General features: G+C 42.5%; 1 protein-coding gene across 1 annotated transcript in view; it reads right to left on the reverse strand.

Annotated features, from left to right (window-relative positions):
• EDAR (ectodysplasin A receptor) overlaps positions 1-20,511 on the reverse strand; it is a 75,104-nt gene extending 54,593 nt beyond the window's left edge. The window contains exon 1 of the mRNA XM_053384303.1: positions 20,235-20,511. The gene's annotated coding sequence lies outside the window, so the exon portion shown is untranslated. The remainder of the gene's footprint in view (positions 1-20,234) is intronic.
• Positions 20,512-23,036: the final 2,525 nt, after the last annotated feature.

Below are 23,036 nucleotides of genomic sequence, written 5' to 3' on the forward strand. Positions count from 1 at the left end.
TGGTGATAGGAGTGGAACCCCAACCCATAGCTCTTTGCATGCAACATCAACTGTTCACACATGACTGTGTATGTGTGACACGTGAGCAAGGGTCTCCTTCTCTCTGCCTGCATCTCATCTACAAAACAGATTATTGCTGTGGGTCATTGGAGGGGGTGGTGGAGAATAGACGAGTTCATTTAGAAGGGGGACACATGTTCAAAAAGTATGAGAAACACTGAACTAGCACAGACTTTCCTGCTTTTACTAAGCTTAATACACCTCTTTATTTGAGTGTAAAGAAATGAGCTATGCAAGCATTATTTGTACATGCTATCTCATCCAGCTCCCCTTTATTGTTTCATTAAATTGAAAAGCATAGCTAGGCACCAGACCCCAGCATCCCTAACAGCCCTTCTAAACCCTTAAAAATGCTCCTAAAATAAATTGAGATTGCAAGAATGTAAGAGTTGACACAATTTGCACTTACTAGCCAGAGCACTAAGGGCAGGGTGCAAATGTCACTGAAATCAGTACCAATCTAGAGTTTTTATGCAGGTTCTTCTTTAGTGTTTAAATGTGTCCCAAATGGTGGGGAGAAAAATGATTCTATATGTGTCGATTCAAATGTATATCCCACTGATTTCAATGAGGATGATAGCCAGTTCATCAGATACAGTCTTGCAGCCCCAGAAACTTTCTTGAAGGCAGAAAAGCAATATCATTTTAGCATGTGTGAATCATTTTCTAAATGCACCTTTCATTTCTTATTGCGATTGATGAAACTGTTGAAATGACCTGTCCACTGATGCTTATTACACAATTATTTCACCATTAAAACAATCCATTTCCACCAGAAATATATACTAATTATCACTTGCATTTTAGTACGATGACTTGCTCACTATTTTCGGGTTAGTTATCTTTGATTGCAAAACACACAAAGAAACAAAAGATTAAATCTATGGTAACTCTGGCAAAATATCCATTTTGGTAGAGAGCTGTAAAGCAATAATTCTAATATCGTCTCTTACCATTGTTCTGCTTCCTTCATTTCGCTCTTCCATCACAATGGGAAAACTTCTCTGAAGCTTTTGCCATGTCTAAAACCTTACCTAGGCTTCGCGCCTGATCCTGGGAAGGAGGAGCAGCTTCCCAGCTTGGGAGGGAGTGCAAGACGGAAAGAAATAAATCAACTTTTTGATCTATGCCAAACAGTTTGAAAAGGAAACCATCCAAGCTCAAAAGCCTTAGAGTCTAACCCAGGGTTAGACAACTCATTTGGTGTAACTTTAGAGCACATCGAAAAGCACATTGTGGCTGGAGGGCTGTACATTTTAGTTACAGCTAATCATCAAATCTGCATATTTTTTTCATTAACACAATGGGTGCCAAGACGCAGTTAATAGACATGTAGGCCTTCCTCTGTGACATTTTTATTTCAGAATTATTAACTCCGAATGCGAAAAGTCGCAAATCAAGAGCCTCAGCCGTCACGAAATGTACTTGGGAATTATGAATTGCACAACACTTAATGTTTGGCTTATCTTAATCGGTCTTAAGAGCTTCTGAGCCTGTGGCACATTTTGATTCTTCTCTCCTTGCAGTCACACTGGCTGGGAAGTAACATTTTAGCAAATGACAGCTTTGAATCTTGGCTGCAGGATGCCCTGAATAGTTGTTTTCCTCCCCCCCCCCCCCCGTTTGAAAGACTGGCATAGGCCCATTCCACAAAATGAGATTTTACTAGGGGTGTGTGTGGACCCCCCAATCCACCCTGTGGTCTTGATTTGTGGCCACCAGATCAGACCAATTCATCCTGTTCTGCCAAGGGGGGGGGGTCACCAAATTCATCCCTAAATCAATTCAGGGGTGTAGAAAAGGAGTTTTAAAGGGTTTTTTAAAAATCCTATTTGAACGTATTAAAAATATAGTTGGGAGGGCATGTGCCAGCACCACACAGGATCAGATTGCAAAGGAGCAGCACCACACAGGACCACACAGGATTGGATCCTCCTGTTCAACAGTTGTTAAAAAGGAGCATCAAGTCCTGCACAGTGCTGCTTCAGGGGCAGGAAGAAGGAGAGGCGTGGAAGGAAAGGCTATTCCCCTCCTTCTCCAGTCAAGACACAGCTGTGTGGTAGGTCTCTCCTATTTTGCAGATTGTCCTTCTCACTCACACCTTCCTCTCCTTCTTGCCTGAGGTCCAAATCCTTCTGAATACACCCAGTTTGGCTCAGGATTTCAGCCCCAGAGAAATCCAGTGCACAGCCTTAGTTTTTAATGCACTAAACGTTGTGTTCTATCCTGGCACTTCTCCACTTGTTCTTTCATTGTAGTAATAATAATAACAACAACAACAACAACAACAACAACAACAACAACAACAACAACAACAACTTTTATTTGTATACTGCCCTCCCCGGCTGAAACTGGGCTCAGGGCGGCTAACATCAAATATATGACATTGGTATAAAATCAAACAATAATTAAATTACCCCCTAAAAACAAATCAGGATCAAATTGTAGGCTTAGTACCATTTCCAAATGCTGTATGTGATATATTTTCTTTCTACTATATATTTTGGAAAATTGTTCATTTGTTGGTTATCCATTTGGACACCACTTAAGACGTCGTAACCAAACTTTGCATGATGGTTAGGGAGCTCAAAGAGTAGGTTTTTGTCTATGTTGGCAACGACTCACCACCATTTTGAATCAAGATGGTGGGCTGAACCTCTCAAAACTGCCCTGATTTTAACAAAATTTTGCAAGGTGGTTCCTCAGATCAAGGAGTAGGTTTTCATCTATATTTGGATTCAGTTGAATGCCATTTTGAATCAAGAAGCCAGAACCTTTAAAAACTGCACTGATTTTAATCACTTATTTCAAAACTGCCTTGATTTTTCTTTCTTTCTCAGAATTCCCAAACAACACTCAATATTTTATATCTGAGGAAATCATGGTATTTTCATCTTTGTAGTCTGGCTGTATGTGTTTCAGAAATACCTAGAAGTATTGTATGCAACATTTTTATCAAATACAAGACACACCATTTCTCTTCACTAGGGGCAAATCTACACTGGTCAGTTATAACGTTAAAATGCATTATAAAAATGTGACAGCAGAGGGCTCTGTAGAACAGCAATCCATCATCAATGGGAAACTGCATTGAGAGCTATTATTACATTTTTTAAAGCGTTTTTGCAATCTGTGTAGATCCAGCCCAAATCATGCCATGTTGTGGGTTTGAGAATAAAATAAAACTTATTGAAGGATGTGAGCTCCCCAGTTTTGTAATCTTGACACATTTTATTTAAAACACTAAGAGATAACAAATTCCATTCCTGTCTGACAACCTCACAATGTCATTTCAACAACCTCTTATTGCATTACTATTACTTTTCTTTTGCTGTTGATTATGTTGTTGCACAAAGTATGGCAACCATTCTCTTTACAGGAGGGCTAGATGTCCTGCTGGTGTAGGACTTGCAAAGTATTGCTTGCTACCTACAAATGCTGTTTAGGGCATGCTTGTTCTGAATTGCCTGGAAAAACCCTTGATTCCCTCAAAGTAGGAGAAAGGCACACATCTAAAATATTGTTTGGTTGCCATTTGCAAGCAATTAAAACTAATTGCACTTCTTATCTAGATGTGGAAAGTAATTCTCTGGAAGGTAATTTTCTGCACCGAGGTGCTACAATCATAAAATGTATGGCCCAGTCCTAAAACTTGCTGAACCAAATAATAGCTTAGTTTATAATCCTGGGGTGAATAATGAGAACAAAAGAATGGAGAACGGCGTTGCTCAAGACGAGCAAAAGCCCTCGTCCAGCCTTCTGTCTCATACATCAGTCACCGGGCGCCCTGAGGGAAGCTTTTAAGCAAGACACAATATCCTGCTGTTATTCCTATCTATTAATACGGAAATCTCATCCCCAAATATAGCCTTTGATAGGTATGGCCCTATTAAAAAGTATTAGCTTTCTTTAAAGAATGTCTATGCTGGTGGTTGTCATAAGATCTAGTGACAATGTATTTCTTAAGATCTAAATTGTTTGTTGTGGTCATACTCTGAATCGGGTTACTGTGTTCACTCCTTCCACACCCCTCTGAATCCGTTTTATACATTTCTACCTTGCGTCTCTTAGGGTGCTTCCAGACTGTCACTATTCTCATGTGGGATTCAATCACATACCAGCAAATATAGATAACTGGGAGATCTTGTACAACGAAAGAGTGGACTTTTCCAACAAGAAAAGAGGCAGGGAAATGCACTGGGAAGAGTGGGATAACATTTGCTTTGATGCAACTTCGTCTAATCTCCCACCAAATAAATCGGAGGAAGTGTCCATTAAATACCCAACATCCCCTAAACTCTTTGCAAACAAATCAGGATGAATGTTCAGCAAACAGGCCATCTGAAAGCTCCCTTAATTGTCCCCTTATTTTTTAAAAAAACATAAATTACTAAAAGCCCAATGCTGATGTAAACTTTCTTGAGGAGAAGCTCCACTGCTTCCACCAGAAATTGAGGTTAGCTTAAAATATGGGTTTTTTGAGGGTTTGTTTTTTTTAAAATAAACCAGGATCAGAAACCACAGTTTGATCCTGGCTTGTTTCAATAAAACATAGTTTAAGCACAGTTTCTTTCCCTTTATCAAGCATAATAACAAACCATGGTTAGTTTAAATCTAGAAGTAGATTCTTCCAGTATCCTCCTTTGGCAGGCATAGGGAGGTATACAAATTTTAATAATAATGATGATGATGATGATGTGGGCAGGGGGAATGGTCAATCACCAAGTCTTAAGGGAGCTTGTTCCAACAATGCCTAAGCTATGGCTTAGTGTTACATCCAAACCAGGCCATTGTTAGGGAGCCTCAGCAAAAGTAGAACTTGAAAAGGTGAGAGAGAAACAAAAAGTAGTTTTACAATGGTTCAATAGGTTTTAATTATTTGAAACGTTTATTTAAATTGTTAAATTGTTAATCTGCATGTAACTTGTTGTGTTTGAAGATAATAAAACACATAGTTTAAATCTGTGGCAGCTAGGAGAATGCATAATTATCGTTGACACTATAGGCCCCCAGAACAGGGTCAAGTGGGAGAGGGGAGACCTCAGGAGAACAGAGAAACCTAATTACACGGGAGCACCATAGAATTCACTGGGCTTTCTTTCTAGTAAACACATGGATTTGAGCTGCAAAACTATGAATGTCCTCCAGTCCTTGTACTTTGGCTTGTTTCTTGTCCTACAACACTCAACTTTTTATTCTAAGAATAAGAGTAGTTATTCATTGTTTCAGGGTTTTTGTTTGTTTGCAGAGATCAAGGCCCAAGGCAGAAACCAGCATCCTCTGCACACCTTCAAAGCTTTCATTTCAAGTTAAGGTTTCATTGCTTTTCATCTCGGTCTTCCCCTCCCCATATCTGTGAATAGCCTTGCGACGATCTTGGTCTGCTACAGATGGTTTCCTGTTCTTTGTGCCAAATGTGAAATAGCTATAAAACTTGAAAAGGGTTTGAGGTTGTCACTGCATGAAAAATTACATTTTAGGGAGAAAATTAAATATGAGCCTTATCCTTTAATTGCTTCGCTTTAATCTTGTTTCATAAAACGAAGGTTTTTTGTTTTTTACCCCGAAAACCTAATCTCCAAAGTTTCCGCTAACATGACCTGAAGGGCAAAAATATCGTTAGGCGTTTCAGTCAGGTATCCTTCAACAACAGCGGCAGCATCAACAACAAAAGAATAATGAGCTGGTTCCATTTCAGTTACAACCAAAATGACACTCTCTTCATTTGAGAAGTGTCGTTCCTTTGGCTCCCCTCCACGGTGATAGGGAATGGAATCCCGAGTAGCAAAGATAAAAGCTATGGGATACAGCTTTGTATTATGTGAAACCTTCAGTCCAGAGATGGGAGTCCTGTGCTCCTCCACATGTTGAGAGACTTCAGCTCCCATCAACCCCAGCCAGCATGGCTAATGGTCAGGAATGATGGGAGTTGAAGTCCAGGTTCCACACCCCTGCTGTAGTCCATTGTGTTGGTAAATTATCCTTAGAGTCCATTGGGGAGTATAAGGACCCTAATCATATCTGCTCAAAAGTAAGTCCCTTTGAGCCCGACTTTACCTCAGTGGGGTCCACTCCCAGGTTAATGGGTTTAGGCAGCCTATCAACACTTACCTGGGAACAAGCCCTAGCAAACATAGTGGGACGTACTTCTGAGGAAATATGCATAGCATATGCATAATGAACCCTCTGTTAATGAATATTTACACAACAACAAGAACTGCAGAGAAGAGATTCTCACAGTAGCTTTCCCCTGAAGCTCTTATTACTGTAGCTCAATGGGGGAAAGGCAGGTATGGCTTCACACCTAGTTTGACTCCTCGTCTTTGAATCCAGTGTTGTGGTCTTGATCCAAACTGAATCCTTCACACAGCTGCTTTTAACAACAACAACAACGACACATCAGGAGACCCATCAAGGTTCTGCACCTCACATCTGGTTTGCACCTGAACATTACAGCAAGGCTATGATCATACATACTCTTACCAAGAGAGTAAGTCCCATTGAATAGGCATGTATAAGATTGCACACAAAAAAAACTATTTGTGTCTTTAAAATGCAAAAACAAGCCTCCATGTTGGGCACCATCAACTGTCAGTGTGTTCACACATGCTTTCTTTTAGGGCTGTGGAAATTAGCTGACAGCTACTTCTGCAGGTCATGGATCCATATGCTCCTGCTCACCACCCTCCTACACTGCCATACACTTTTTATAAGGAAAAGTTAAACCCTACATATTATTTGTATAACTAGAGCTCTTTTTTAAAAAGGGGTTGGTGTGGGGACTTTTGTGAGGTGAGAGCTGCAACAACTATCTATTGTCCGCTCTACTAGTCTCACTGTAATAGACTCAGGTAATTTCAATATAGTTATCTCCATCCCTCCCACCATCATGTGAATTCCATTTGCCTCTACAAAATGCTTATAATCTCATAAAGTGCTTTGGCCACTTGTTTCTTCAGGAACATGTATTGGATCTTCTGTTTCTCTTCTAGCTACCTTAGGATCGATAACAACAGCGCTGTTACCAGGGCACAATGAATTAATGGACATTCTCATTCATAATGAGCAGAGGCCCTTGAGATCATGTATGGGGATTCTGAGACCCTGATGATGATGTTAGCTCCCGTTAGCTCCACGCAGCATGGTCTTGGATGATGGGAGTTGTAGTCCAACTATTTATGGAAGTGCAAAGGCTCCCCATCTCTCCTCTAGGCTCCAATATTTCCAGATGTACAACTCTAATCCTCCAACCAGCACTGAATACTAGGTCATGATGTTCTTCAGCAGTTGCCTAGCTTGCAGCTGGTTTGTTTCTGAGCCTTGAGCTTTCCAATATTTAAATCGTGTTCCAGAATGAATAAGATAAGAATCAAACAGCGCATGATGATCAACACATCTAAGAGCCAGTCAACTCAAATATATTGCTTTTCATCTTAACAGCTGTCTTTTTAACCCTCACTAGATAAGCCAAGAAAAATATTTGTTCGAGAGAGAAACACCCACATTGCATTATATGTTGTGAAAACAGGATAAAAATAGCAACACGAATACATACGAAAGTATGGCAGTGCTTGTTTTGGAAGGACACAATAACCATCATCATCATCAATAATAGCGGCCGCGGTTCTCTTGAGTGCCAGTTCTTATGTCGCCAAAACTGTGCCACCCACTCACAAGAGGGAGGGACTAGCATGCTTGGGAAATCCCTGAGGTTTGCAGAAAGGCAACAACCTCAGGGGACCAATAAAACCAGGCCAATGTGTCCTGAGCATGCTCAGTAGGCACGGAATGCTGATTGACGGATGAAGTGGGAGAGAATGGAAAAACTGATGGGCAGGGGAATTGAATGGAACACTGAGCAAATGCATTCCACATCGCAATATTTTGGTGCATATATATATATATATACTACTTGCTCATTTACAGTTTGTATTTGGAAGAACTTTTAAGGCACTTACCCCAGTCGCAGAAATATGAGTCAATCCTTAGATTGCTAAGGATCAGCTAAATTCTCATAAATAGGTACAGTGGTACCTCGGGTTAAGAACTTAATTTGTCCTGGAGATCCTTTCTTAACCTGAAACTGTTCTTAACCTGAGATATTACTTTAGCTAATGGGGCTCCCACTGCCGCCGTGCAATTTCTGTTCTCATCCTGAAACAAAGTTCTTAACCTGAGGTACTATTTCTGGGTTAGTGGAGTCTGTAACCTGAAGCGTCTGTAACCCGAGGTACCACTGTATATGTGTGCAAGGAAACACAGGTTCTGCTCTCCTCTGCTGCCTCCCATGCCTGTTCTGAGGTTTCTCTACAGAAGTTCGGGGAGCAGAAAGGAAGAGGAAGTTCTGTTGTATGAGTCAAAGTCCTTATGCTAACAGGGCAACTTCATTGGATGCTACCTTTTTTGTATTACCCTCCAGAATGAGGCCCCAGGATGGTAATTTTCAGTCTGTAGTCTAATCTGCACTATCATCATTATCATTTCAGGGGCCATAGGCTGGCAGTCCAAGTCATCCAAAAGGGGCATTATCTACTAACTGGAAGTCTTATAAAAGGTTTCTGCATATATAACATGATCTAATAATTTCAAGGCAGCTGGGGGAAAGTATAAATCTGTTTATCATCTCGCAGGAGAGAGGGGAACTCAAATGGTGGTGATTGACAGGATTATTCTAGGAAAGCATCATAAATCAAAACCAGCAAGCATGGGGGGAGGGGAATCTCATGAGAGTTGCCAGGACACTGGACATGTATAAAAGATTAGATGTCTACAATCTATGCCAAAATGGGACAGGGATCTGGGATGGTTTTAAAAAGTACTGTCTCCTCCAATAGACTCAACAGAGGACAGCCATGATTATTAGCTAGCTTGATGCTTATGTTTTTTCTCCACAGTGTAACCCAAAGATTATAGTTTGTATCCAAATGCCAAATGTTGCAGCCAAGTGGTGGTGCAAAGCCACAAGACACAACAAAATACAGTCTTGTGCAATTCTATGAAAACACAGATCCTATTTATTTCAAGGGCAAAGATTATTACAATATAGGATTAGATATTCATGCATATCACAAAATTCCACAGTAGTTATAACACTCTTGAAATCCCACTGTATGATTAACTCCTTCATTTTTGGGGTGTGTGGGGTGTTAGGGGAGGGTAGTACCTCTGGGGGAACACGTTGTTCTCCTTCTAGGGTAGTTTGTCCACCTTTGGTTCCCCCCCCCCACCCGCACTCAGCTCTCACCTGTGGCTCCTAGAAGCTGTCAGCATGTGACAGCAGCCACACCCCCAGGAAATGAATGAGCGGCTAAGCCAGGTGACAGTAGCCAATGGGGTTCAAACCCTCGGTTACTTAGGGACCCCCCATGCATGCAAAGACAGGCTTCAGCTGATTGAGCAGATGGGACCACTAGAGAGTCCAATGTTCAAGAAGGCAGTTTCTGCATGTGCTGTAGAGGGAAGAAGAAGAAGAAGAACAAGAAGAGTTTGGATTTGATATCCCGCCTTTCACTCCCCTTCAGGAGTCTCAAAGCGGCTAACATTCTCCTTTCCCTTCCTCCCCCACAACAAACACTCTGTGAGGTGAGTGGGGCTGAGAGACTTCAGAGAAGGGTGACTGGCCCAAGGTCACCCAGCAGCCGCATGTGGAGGAGCGGAGACGCGAACCCGGTTCACCAGATTACGAGTCCACTGCTCTTAACCACTACACCACACTGGCTCTGATTGGGTCTGATTGGGCTCATCACCCTGGGAGGTAGCCCATCTAGAGGGAAAACTCTGATCCTAACTCTCTGCTGCCTTGTGGGCTATATTCTGGAGAAGAACAGGCTAAGGAGTAAACCCTACACAAAAGCAGAGTGGAGTCCATAAGATGGTTGGGTGTTGCCTTGTACGTATCCTTCCAGCAAGAAGAAGAAGAAGAAGAAGAGGAGGAGGAGGAGGAGGAGTAGTTTGGATTTGATACAGTATCCCACTTTATCACTACCCTAAGTCTCAAAACATTCTCCTTTCCCTTCCTCCCCCACAACAAACACTCTGTGAGGTGAGTGGGGCTGAGAGACTTCAGAGAAGTGTGACTGGCCCAAGGTCACCCAGCAGCTGCATGTGGAGAAGCGGAGACACGAACCCGGTTCACCAGATTACGAGACTACCGCTCTTAACCACTACACCACACTGCCAAGTCCTTGCAACCAAGCTGGTGCCAAATGTATTGCTCTGCTTTCCTTTGGACCACTTCAGCAAGGCCAGGGGGGTTGTCTTGTCATCTGGGCAGCTCAGGATGCACACTGCTTTGGCTTGCACCCCAGGAGGTCACTTGGGTGCTGCTATTGCAGCACTTTGATTTCACACTTGGAGGTGAATTCCATTGCCTTTCGAGACAGATGGATGCCAACAACATACCCCGGGTTACAGACACTTTAGGTTATGCATTTTCGGGTTGTGCACCACGCCAAACCCGGAAGTACCAGAATGGGTTACTTCCGGGTTTCAGCGCTCACACATGTGCAGAAGCGCTCAATTGCGCTTTGTGCATGCACAGAAGCACCGAATCACGACCCGCACGTGCACAGACGCGGCGCTGCGGGTTGCAAACACTGTGGGTTGCGAATGTGCCTCCCGCATGGATCACATTTGCAACCCGAGCGTCCACTGTATCTAGGCTAGGATTGCCATATTTGAAAAAGTGAAAATTCGGACACAAAAGTTGTTGAACGTTTTTGGCAATGTTGTTGTTGTTGTTAGCTTTTTTATATATACCTGTCATAGGCTTAGTGAAAATTCTGCCCGGACGCCATTTTCGATGGGCGAATCCCAGCTATGTCCAGGAAATTCTGGACGTATGGCAGCCCTAATCTAGGATTAGATATTAATGTATATTATAATTTGTCACAGTAGCTATAACATTTTTGAAATCCCACTGTATTATTAACTCCTTCTAGAGTGTTTCAGGATAATATACCATGGGAAATTAAGGTAAAGGGACCCCTGACCATTAGGTTCAGTCGCAGATGACTCTGGGGTTGCGGCACTCATCTTGCTTTACTGGCTGAGGGAGCCGGCATACAGCTTCCAGGTCATGTGGCCAGTTTGACTAAGCCACTTCTGGTGAACCAGAGCAGCACACGGAAATGCCGTTTACCTTCCCGCCGGAGCGGTACCTATTTATCTACTTGTGCTTTGACGTGCTTTTCGAACTGTAGCAGTATTTGCATGGAACAACACTTCTGTTATGTATAGAATTACATACCATGAGTAGAAAAGAAAGCCTATCAGATGTGTTTTCACAGGCAACAGATGTGAGCAGCCATCCTGTTTATTTAGTGTTTTCATTAAGTCATTTTTATCCTGCCGTTTGGGAGCCAAACCCTCACAAGACAGTTTACAATATAAGAAATCAGGATTAAAACATTAATACAATACATGTCAAAACAATTTATAAAACAATCCATAGTCACTACTTTTCAGATGTCGTCGTATGAATTGTTTAGATATGTATTGTATTAATGGTTTAATCCAAAAGCAATATAAGCATATAACATCAGATTAAAATGTTGTCACCATGTTTTAATTTGATGTTGCTTAATGGCTAGTTTTGATATATATTTAGCTTAATATGGCAATCCCAATTTCTTATTTTGTAAATAATGCAGTGAAAGCTGGGGGGAAAATAGTAATTTCAGGATAAGTTTAAACACCATGAGAGGGTGGCCAAGCAATGTTTTCGAAGGAGTTCCACTGACGTGGGACCACTGTGGAGAAGACTTCGTCCTTCATACCCTGATATTTCTTAGTGGCAGATCAGAGAATAAGGTCACACCCACACCATTCATTAAATGCACATTGTTTCCCACAAAGAAGCACCAGAACTGTATGTTGTTAAGGGTACTGGGAATTGTAAATCTGCAAGAGATAAACTACAGTTCCCAGGATTCTTGGGAAGAAGTTATATGTGCTTCAGATATATGGTGTGGCTGTGACCTAGACCAATTTAAGTTCTGTTCCCATTATACTCTTGTTTAAGAGAGATAATAAAGTTCTTTTCTAGCTTCTGGACACCTAGAAATGTCCATGCATGTGTAAAGAACCCTTCCAATAAATTTCGTAAATATCAAGGGCTATGATAGCAACACGGGATGCGGGTGGTGCTGTGGGTTAATCCACAGAGCCTAGGACTTGTCAATCAGAAGGTCGGCGGTTTGAATCCCTGCGACGGGGTGAGCTCTCGTTGCTCGGTCTCAGCTCCTGCCAACCTAGCAGTTTGAAAGCACATCCAAGTGCAAGTAGATAAATAGGTACCGCTCCAGCGGGAAGGTAAATGGCGTTTCCGTGTGCTGCTCTGGTTCGCCAGAAGCGGCTTAGTCATGCTGGCCACATGACCCAGAAGCTGTACGCCAGCTCCCTCGGCCAATAAAGCGAGATGAGCGCCGCAACACCAGAGTTGTCCACGACTGGACCTAACGGTCAGGGGTCCCTTTACCCTTTACCTTTTATGATAGCAACACTTTAAATTGAGCCTGAAAATTGTTCCATCTGCCATCTTATTCTCCATCCAGAGATAAGATGGCACAACATCTGTTTGCTATTAATTAGTTAAGAATAAAGTCCGTAGAATTCCATGGCAAGCTTGGTCCACAATAAAACTGAAACAAATACCTGAGGTTTCACGCAACTTTGCCCATCAGATTTTTGCACGAGATTTTGAAAACATAACTCACATTTGCATTTTGAACCTTCAGATTTGAATGTTTTAGACTGGTTGGCACCGTTCACTGGCATTCTTCAAATGTGAAACCTCGTAAGATGTCAACTGTCAAAGACTAATTACTCTTGTGTGTTATCTTGCAAATCACGTCAAAAGCACCTGGCAGGACACCACCATCAGCTTGTGCCGTTTGCAGTCCCAGGCAGGCGTCAAAAGCAGAAGCTCTCTCCAAACCCTAGCGAGCTGTTGTTCGTGGCTGGTGGGTTTTTCTCCAGGATCAATGGCACTATTTCAGAAAACGTGTTTGGAGAATTGCAGCCAGAAGGCGCCTGTGAAGATATTAACCATCACTCTATCTGCCTCAGGCCCTTTAGTGAAAAGGTTGTGGTAAACACACAGTTTGCTTCACATTTGTATGTTTTGAAAATCACACTATGACAGTGTTAGCTCATGACTCAGAAGCATCTCTGTAGGCAGTTTGACTCTAATTGGCCCACAGGCCTATCTGCGATAGACTGACTAAGGCTTGTAATCCGTGAGTTTCCTTTCCCCCTTAATTAGTGATCCTGTGGTGTTTTGAAGTGTGCTCTTCCTTTCCCCCGTTGCCTTTATTTTAACTTTATTTTAAAATAACATCCCAGGTTAAAAAGAAAACACTCAAGTCTTTAAGCTATTGAATACTTATGGGTCAAAGCATTACTACCCCACCTTTCTAATGTATCTGTGAGCATTCTGCATGTGAACTTGATTTCTTGTTCCTTGATTATTCATCTCTTGATGACTTTTAGTCAAATGTGTGGGCTGTCTGATTGAAAGGCATGTTGTTGTTTTTGAGGTGAGCTGATGCCAAATGAAAATTATGAGTGAGGTGCACAAATCTTTCCTTCACACCTGCAATTCATCACTTAGCTATACCCAATCGACATGTGTGAACGGTTCCTGTTTCAGAAAGGAGATACACATGTGTACATACATCTTAAAAAATGAACCCAGAAATCTACTTTGCATAACGGGATGCTTGGTTTCTTTGCTCTCTCTGTGAATCACCGACATTGTCTTTAGAGGCGCCTCCAACCCCCCCAGTGCTTGGGGCAGAAGATAAGGAGATGCCCCACAGCAGAAGTAGATGGTGTGTTGGAATCTTATCCTGTGTGTTTTGTAAAAGGAAGGGCTTCTGCAAACTGCAGACGAGTGAAACCTACTCTATGCTGCATACCCCTGGAGCTCTGGCATTCAGGCTGAAAGTAGGCCATAGCTCTGCAGTTGGTTCTGGTGTTATACAATCAGCACACAAGAAGCTTTACAGAATGATAAATGAGGCAAGTTTCCTACTCCTAAGTAGCAGCAGATGTGAAAGAGCAGGCATGAAAGATTGATGATAAAGAACTACCACCAATAAAAAAACAAATAAACCCAGTGTAGATTCATTTCTAACAAAAATGAGGGAAACCGAAAAGGTCCATGCCCACTTCACTGATGTTAACAACAACAACACCCACCACATCTGAAGTAACTTTTATCTTTATCTTTCTGTTCATGATGATTCAGACTTGTGGCAACCTGTATCATTTCAAATGGGTACCCTGTGGCCCCTGCTTACAAGCTGGCCAGGTATTATCGGGCCTAAAAGCTTTAGACCCAGAGGAGAGCTAAAGCTGGTTCATTTGGGTGAATGTGAGACTGCCCTGCTAACCCCAGTCTGCTCTCTGCCAGTCCCCACCTGTCCAAGCGATGGCACTGCCTGTCAGCTTTCTCCTCCTTAGTCTCAGGATTTCATGTTGTATAGCGAGGAGGATGGAAGCAAAACTAGAATTAGTTGGTTCTGCCTGCCATTGGCTCTGACTCCACCTACTTTTGGCTTCCTGGCCTTCCACCCCATCAGTCCTGATGGGCAGCAGCTACCAGTGGGGGCAAATATCTCAAAACACACACCAGTGGCTCATTTTTTGTATTTTTCTTTTTCAAAATAGGGCATGGCCAACTGGTGGTCCATTGGTCACACCTATAGCTTGATTTGACCTGCTTCTCTCTCCTGTCCCAAAACCATCCCTGCAGAGAATGCTTGTGAGTACATATATGTCCAACACGTGAAATAGGATTGCCTTAAAGTGGAAGGGGAAAGTTTCAGGGCTGGTGTGAGCGCCTCAGAGTCTGTTTAGACACCTTCCTGCTGTGACACCTAGTGACACATACATGCTCTGAGCCTGACAGTAATAGCATATTTGCTGTGGGACTATCTGCCCCACAACCAGTCAAGAAGATTGTAGGCCTCCAAGCTCAGGAAGCAGGTCAGCAGGAGTCTAAGTTGACATTTCACTGCATTGTAGAAGACTCACTTGGAAGCACATTTCAAGTCTTTATTTGTGACATTAGTGGTACCATGTATTTGCGGTCCCTCCCATGCAGACAAAGAGCTTGTATTGGTGCAAAGGCTTCCTCCATAGTATTAATCTCTGCATAAACATCCCAACCAGACCATTAGGTTATACTTGGAATTGGCATAGATAGAGCATGACTGAAGCAGATCAAAGTCCATTTTTTATTATTTTTACATATGGGATCCTGGCCATAGCTGTCAAGTGTCCCTTATTTGAAGGGACAGTCCCTTATTCCAGCGCCATGTCCCGCTGCTGTCCCTTATTGATAGATGTCCCTTAAATGTCCCTTAAATTTCAAAGGAAGCAGCTCCTCTCCCTCCCTCCCTGCCGGCCAGGGAGGAGGGAGGCTCCAACTGTGTTGCTTGGCTGTGTTGCTCACCCAATAAGAAGTCTAAGAACGACGGGGGGTGGAGCTTGCATGCCTTGTGTGTGGCTAGTTAATGCAAGCTGAGGGGGTTTTTGAATGCTGGACGCCATTTTGTTGCACGTGCTGCTGCAAACTTTGCAGTGCAAAGCCAGGCCGGGGAGCCATCTTAAGTTGAGGCTGCATAGGCCTTGTGGTGCATGTGATTCAGATTCTATTCAGTTGAACCTCTGGTTACAAAGTTGGTTGGACAGTGTTCTTGAAGCTACCAGCATGAGTTTGACCAGACTGCAGGAGGACAGGAAGACTGGAGTGCCTGGAACAGGTGAGGCTGCAGGTCCCTTATTTTGGCTGCTGGTCCCTTATTTTCAAATCTGTAAATTGACAGCTATGATCCTGGCTGAAACCATTAAACATAATTTACAGGGCAATCCTGCATGTCTACTCAAAAGTAAGCCCAACTGAATAAAAGAGGCCTTAAGCCCAGGAAAGGGAGTGTAGAATAGGATAGCAACCTTAATTTCCTTAAAAATGCAGCATTTAATAACATGCATATTGCATTGGGTCAAACCATATTCTAAAATACAATTTGGGTTGTTTTGCAGGATGGCTGATGCAAAACTGCACTTCCGTAGCAATATTTCTTAGTGGTTTATTTCTCAGCATTAGAAATTTGTTTCCTGCCTATTTTGAATCAATTTGAACTTTGCGCATTTCTTAATGTTTTATCTTCCTCTTCTAGGTTAGAGAGCATTTCATTATGAAATACTTTCTCCTCGTTAAAGTATTTATACCCTGTGGACAACTCACCTCCTCAACTTCTTTTTGATATGATAAATAGCTTGATCGTGTTAAGTTGCTAGCTGCTAGGCTTGTTTTCCAATCCTTAAAAATTCTCATAACTCTTATCTTGAACGCTTTCCAATTATTTTTAATGTCTTTTTGTCAAAGTGGACATAATTCTAAGCACAATGTTTCAGCAGTGCTATTAACATCACCTCTGCCCTCCCGCACCCGCTCCTCAGTATATTTGTCTTCACATTTATTTCACAGTTATAAGTAGTAGTGTTTAATTAACTGATGGTCTAAAGCTGCAATTCTGTGCCCACTTACTAGGCCCTTTGAGCACTGCATTAATAACTTCTGAGAAAGATATGCATAGGATTGGGCTGCATATTATTTGCACTTCTGCATTGCACGCACAAATTGGCATGTGTGATGGTTGCGCATGCATGCATTTTGCTGTGGTCCCATGTGAGATACATAGACTCTGGGCCATTGTGGCTTCCTGCATAGATCACTATTCCAAATGATTTCACTAGGAATCAAAGAGCAGTATATAACTCCAGATTTGTGTCAATTTAAGCAAGGTCAAACTTTGGCACAGGGAATGTTGTTTGAAGCCAGGAAAGCTGCTGCCAGGGGCAATTTATTTCCTTTGCTTAGGTTTTTCCTTTTTTTCTGCCTGTGTATTCAAGAATGAAAAAAAAAAGATGTCTTGGGGGAATAATTACAAACATTAACATTTAATAATTATTTTCTCCTTGGTGGCTTTCTTAAATGAAATATTTCAGAATTCCTCAGCCAAGGAGGATTAAATTAAATACTTCTGATCTGAGTCATTTAGCTGACTTCCTTTTGCCCACCTGAGCCAATTGCTACTTTTCTTCTTCTTTTTCATTATCTTGCATTCATTTGGCTCTTGTACAGTTTCACTGACTCTGCAGCAGCTTCATATTCAGACTCATGGCCATGCTCAGTTCTGCCCCTATCAGCAGGAAACACCCCATGGGGCTCCTGTTATACCCAGTCCTGTGGCCCTCGCTCAATAAATTTTCAGCAGTGAGCCTCATAACATATTGCCCAGAGCAGATCCAAGAATCAAAGCACCAGAAACTCAGAAGTACCGTATATTTCCTTGTATAAATCTTTTTTTTTATTACTCTAAAATAGTGTTCAAAATCGGGGCTCGTCTTATACACAGATACATCTCCCCCCGTTTTCTTAAATCAGAGTCCCCCATAATAGTAGGGGGCGTCTTGTACGTGGGGTCGTCTTATACACGGAAAAATACAGTACATAATGCCACTGTATAAATTAGCACCACACAATTTATAGAATCCAAGTCTTTACTTCCACGTGTTCATTGGCACAGTACAATAACTAATAATAACTAGAGTGGCACACACTGAGGCATAGGTGCAGAGTTGCAGCCAACTTTTTTGGGGGGGGGCTGACATCACACGTGCGATGCACATCTCGTTCATATGATGTCACGCACGTCACATGCATGACGACTTGCATCAGGAGAGTGCCGACCAGGCATCTTCCCAATGAAACATTTGTGTGCCAGGCCACACTGCTCTGCACATCTCCCCTGACACTGTGCAACCCAGGGCAACATCCTGCCAGGCCTTCTCTGCCCCCTCAAGATAGGAGGGGGCTGAGCCCCGTCCAAACAGACATGGGCGGGGGGCTGTAGACGCCTCAGCCCCATAGAATTGGCACGCCTGCACTGAGAGACTAGAAAGTTAGACTCCTCCAGCTTATGAAAGTAAGGAGGGAAGAAAAAACTGCATAGATGTTGACAGAGATACATATTTTGTTTTATTGCCATGCATAATAGCAGCAATAAAACATAGCATGGTAATAAAATATTGGGATAGTTTTAGCAGCAGCAACAGTGGGTTCACACAGCATCCAACGGTTGAGAAGGGACTTTAAGGGGATATATAATTCATATTTTAGTCCCTGCAATATGTATCGTATACTGCAGGAACTGAAATATCAAATTATTAGCACGGGAGAACACAGAAGAAAAAATCTAGCCGCCCATAAAATTTAGAAAGGGCTCCTTCCCCACATGTGAAATTGTTGCTCCCCATCATCCTTGGGAGTATGTAAGATACTGTCACACCACCAAATTTGATGTTAATTTGTAAAGAAAGAAATAAAAAAAATGAAAAGTAAGAAAAATTAATTGGCCAAAAGGCAAGATGTTGACTAGATGACTTAGTAAGGACGAGAGGGTTTTCTTAATGGTCGGGGTCTGACCGCACTGGGATGGGGAAGGAACTGCCTGCTGTATTAGACTGGTTACTGACCAGAGGGATTAGTGAATGGGTAAACAAACTAAGGCCTGGGGGCCATGAATGGTCCAAGAATCAGCATGTTTTTACATGAGTAGAATATGTCCTTTTACTTAAAATGCATCTCTGGGTTATTTGTGGGGCATAGGAATTCATTCATTTCCCCCCAAAAAATACAGTCCGGCCCCCCACAAGGTCTGAGGGACAGTGGACCGGCCCCGTGCTGAAAAAGTTTGCTGACCCCTGGATTAGTGCATTCAGGGCATGGCTGGCTAGCTTGCATCAGCAGCTATTCACTTGACCTGACTCTTCATGTGGTGTGCTCTTCTCTCTGCATAGCTTGATGGGGGCAGCAGGTTGGAGCAGAGGCAGGGACCACCCTGCTTTTTAGCAGGAAATTACATTAGTTGATGCCTTTGAGAAGGCAGTTTGAAGAGTTGATCCTTGCAGAATCACACTGCCACGAAAAATGAGGAAAGCTAATTTTATATAGCTGAGCAGGAATGAAACACAGGAATATCAGTAACTGACAAAGCGGTCGGGGCATGCTCACAAAACTTAGGTGAGCAAAGACTGTGTTCCACCCAATGGAGGAAGATATGTCTTGTGCCTTCAGGCCTTGATCCTCATGTTAAAGATGCCCCTATGCCATATAGCAAATGGATGGAAATGGAGAGCAAACTGCTGTCTGTTCTTGTCCTATCCATTTGCAGGAATGTAGTGACCACTGCTGGCCAAAGGATGATTAGATGGGCTGTTGGTCTGTACATCTCTTATGTTCTTGCATAGTGCAAATCAGCTTTGGTTTCAAGAGATTATTGCAGATTTTAAAACAGCTGAGGAGCAGTATAGTCATGCAAGGAACAGATCCATTAAATGTTTCAGTCTGTATGGCTGTAAAAACAGCATTCCCTGGAACTCACGGATGTCTCCGTGTACCTTTCCACTGCTGGTCAGAAATGCTAAACAACATGCTTAAAGATCTAGCAGAATGCAATCATTTTCTTTATAGCGCTTGCGTTCCCTGTTGCTCTACAATATTAAGAAAACTTTCTCCTGGAAACAAAACCGTACATGCTCCTAAACTTGTATTTACAGGTATGTAATTCCCCACATTCAATCAACCTCATCCCGGCGGGTGCTGAGGTGCCTTGCAGTAATATTCTTTGTTCCCGTCAGCGTATAAGTTATAAACATATTGCTGGTATTCTGTACAACTCAAATAACGAAGCTGCAATCTCCAAGTACAAACTCTAAAATGCCCCAAAAACTCAACCACCTATCAAAGCTTATTGTTGCCCATTGTTACAAATAGCCATGTAGCAAAAACCCAACTTCTTGGATATATGCTCCATGCTGTATTACATGGGCACTACAAAGAAACACAACGAAACATCACACTTTGATTGAATCCTCAATGGAGAATGTGCACATAGTTGTTTGGAAGAGATATGGGGGTGGGGGGATAAAAATGTGGAATCCAGGGCTTTCAGCACATCCCATGAGCAGAGGCGCTTCTTGTGAAATATTAAAAATGACAAGTATTTTGAAAACATTTTCTGACTGCTGTATCCCGATTGCCGCCACGAAGAGTATCTCGCTTCCCCAAACATAAATTTCTTATGGAAAAGAAATCTTACCTTGCGCAGAATTAAAGAACAAAGCCGAAATCCAGCCAAGCAAGCAGTCTGTCACTAAAACGCTGACAATATCCAGTTTCGAGCTACTGAAGCACTTTATGCAGTTGCCTATGGGCATCACGCCATCAGATGCTGCAAGGCAGGTAGGTGGACCATATCTCATCCGTGTTCCAAGACCTACTGCTGTCCATAAAGGGCCACCATGTACCCTGTGCTTCGCTTGTCCTACACTTACTTTGTAGTCTCAGAGGACTTCCCCGCAACTTTCCCCTGAGTGGCTTTCCTTGGAGTTTGATAGATCTGAAAACTGAAAATAATGGGTTTCCCTTCTGTGGAAACTCACCTGCACCACCTAGGGGTCTAACACAGGATAGGAAAAGCTACTGGAATAGGACATAGGCTCCCTCCCTCACAGAATTCTTTTGCCTGGGTTCACACTACAGTTTAATGCCAGATCTGATACAGCCTTGCTTTAGTTAACATTATTTATTATGATTATTTGTATCTTGTCTTTGAGGATACAGATCATTCCAAAGCAGCTTAGTTACAGATGACGGTACATTTAATCTTTGCACATCGAGAAGCTATGGTTGGGATAAATCTAAAAACCATTGTTTAAAAATTCTTGAAGATGGGCTAAACGTTGGCCTCCTCTTCCCTCCCCATTTTGTTGTTTGACATATTTTCACCAAAATCCATATGGTGCGTTTTAACTTTTGTGAATGCAAATGGGAGAGATTTAATTTTTCAAAGTAGACCCTCCCAAAGCTTGGGCAATTGGTTTAATTCATTTTAAAAACTGTATGCTGCTGAACAGTAAATAAAAGCTCTTAGTGGATTATAAAGAAGTATACATCAAAATAGTAAACAAAAATCAATGTTAAAAAAAGGAAGACTATTCATCTCTATTCAGCACCTAGGAAAACTGTAATAATAATAATAATAATAATAATAATAATAATAATAATAATAATAATAATAATACAACAATAACAATAGCAGCACCTAGGAGGGAAAGTATAATGTCTCAGTCTTTATAGAGCAGCAATATTTGTTCAACTAATAGCCAGATCCAAAAGATTGCAGCACTCTGGCACCTTTAACAGTTGTGCATAACGGGGAAGTTAGCAGGAACAGGCCACCAAAATCTCCCCTTCTACACAACTATTGAAGGTGCCAGAGCCCAATACAATTTTGCATGAATAGGCCTCTGCTCATTAAACAATAATGGACTGGCCCTTGCACAGCCTGGAATTGTCCAATGCCTATTTACTCAGAAATAAGTTCCTCTGTGCTTAGAACTTCAGCGTGTGTATGGAACTGCAGCATGTCCATGCCTCCTCCAAAGTAAGCCCTAGTATGAGACTTAATTCCAAGGTACTGTGTGGGATTGCGGTGTTAATCTCTGTGATTTTATAAACCCACTCAGGACCAGGAGTAAGTCCCACTGACCACAGCTGTGTTTATTTCTGAGTAGATGTGTACAGAATTGCACTCATCAGGCACTCATCAGACTGAGATAGCTCAGTCAGTAGAGCATGAGACTCTTAATGTCACGGCCATGGGTTCCAGTCCAGTTGGGCAAACAAATCCTGCATTGCAGAGGATTGGACTAGATGATCCTTCCAACTCTGCAATTCTATGAACTACTATGCTACACCAGGTCTATAGAATCATTGCGTTTAGGGAAGTTTTAAATGTTTGATGTTTGATCATGTTTTTAATACTCTGTTGGGAGTCGCCCAGAGTGGCTGGGGAAACCCAGCGAGATGGGTGGTGTATAAATAATAAGTTGTTGTTGTTGTTGTTGTTACACGTTCCCGCATTTGTTTGTGCCACCAATACATGCACATGTTATCTGCCTGTGCCTTATCAGCGTGACAGTTCTGAACGAATACAAGACGACTCTGCGAAGTTAATTTCACAAGGGGCTTTTAGGAGTAGGGAAGGATCAGGTGGTTTGATCACCTTCCAAGATGCAGACGTAGCTGAGATAGGAACCAACATTTTTATCCTGGGTGGCACCGGTGCTGGGAACGTCTGCAGAGTGTTGGCAACGCAACCTGACCTTCCACCTGCTCAGCTCCAGGCAGTTGGCTTGTGGTACCTTTAAGCTGCCAAGCTGAGTTTCAGCTGAAGGCAACTCCACGAGGAGGCAGCTAGGCGCCACCACTGGGGAAAGGGAGCCAGCAGAGAACCACTGAGGGGCAACCAGGAAATTACATTTCTGCAGGCCAGGAAAAGGGCCAAACTGCATGTGTCGTTAAATGTGTTTTTTGCACACTCACACAAATTGCATCCCGGGGGGGGGGGTGAATCAGGACAGGCATGGGGAGGGAATCTAACTCTTCCCTCTCCTGCTAAGCCCTGAAGAAAATTCTGATTCTGAATAAGCTACAGTGGTACCTCGGGTTACATACGCTTCCGGTTACAGACTCTGGTAACCCAGAAATAGTGCTTCAGGTTAAGAACTTTGCTTCAGGATGAGAACAGAAATCGTGCTCCGGCGGCGCAGCAGCAGGAGGAGGCCCCATTAGCTAAAGTGGTGCTTCAGGTTAAGAACGGACCTCCGGAACGAATTAAGTACTTAACCTGAGATACCACTGTATTTTGTATTGGGAACAAATAGAGGGTGGCCAGATTGCAGAAGAAATTGGGGCTCCTGCCTCTTTAATAGTCTTCATGCAATCTATGCAGAAAGTCATGCTTCTATTCAACTATTAAATGTTGCAAGAACCCTGTCCCTTTTCGTGTGTCTGACTACCTTAGAAAACACTAATGCAACAGGGCGGCAGGAATCAG

The sequence above is a fragment of the Podarcis raffonei genome, chromosome 4, assembly GCF_027172205.1.
Source record: "Podarcis raffonei isolate rPodRaf1 chromosome 4, rPodRaf1.pri, whole genome shotgun sequence".
Classification (NCBI taxonomy): Eukaryota; Metazoa; Chordata; class Lepidosauria; order Squamata; family Lacertidae; genus Podarcis; species Podarcis raffonei.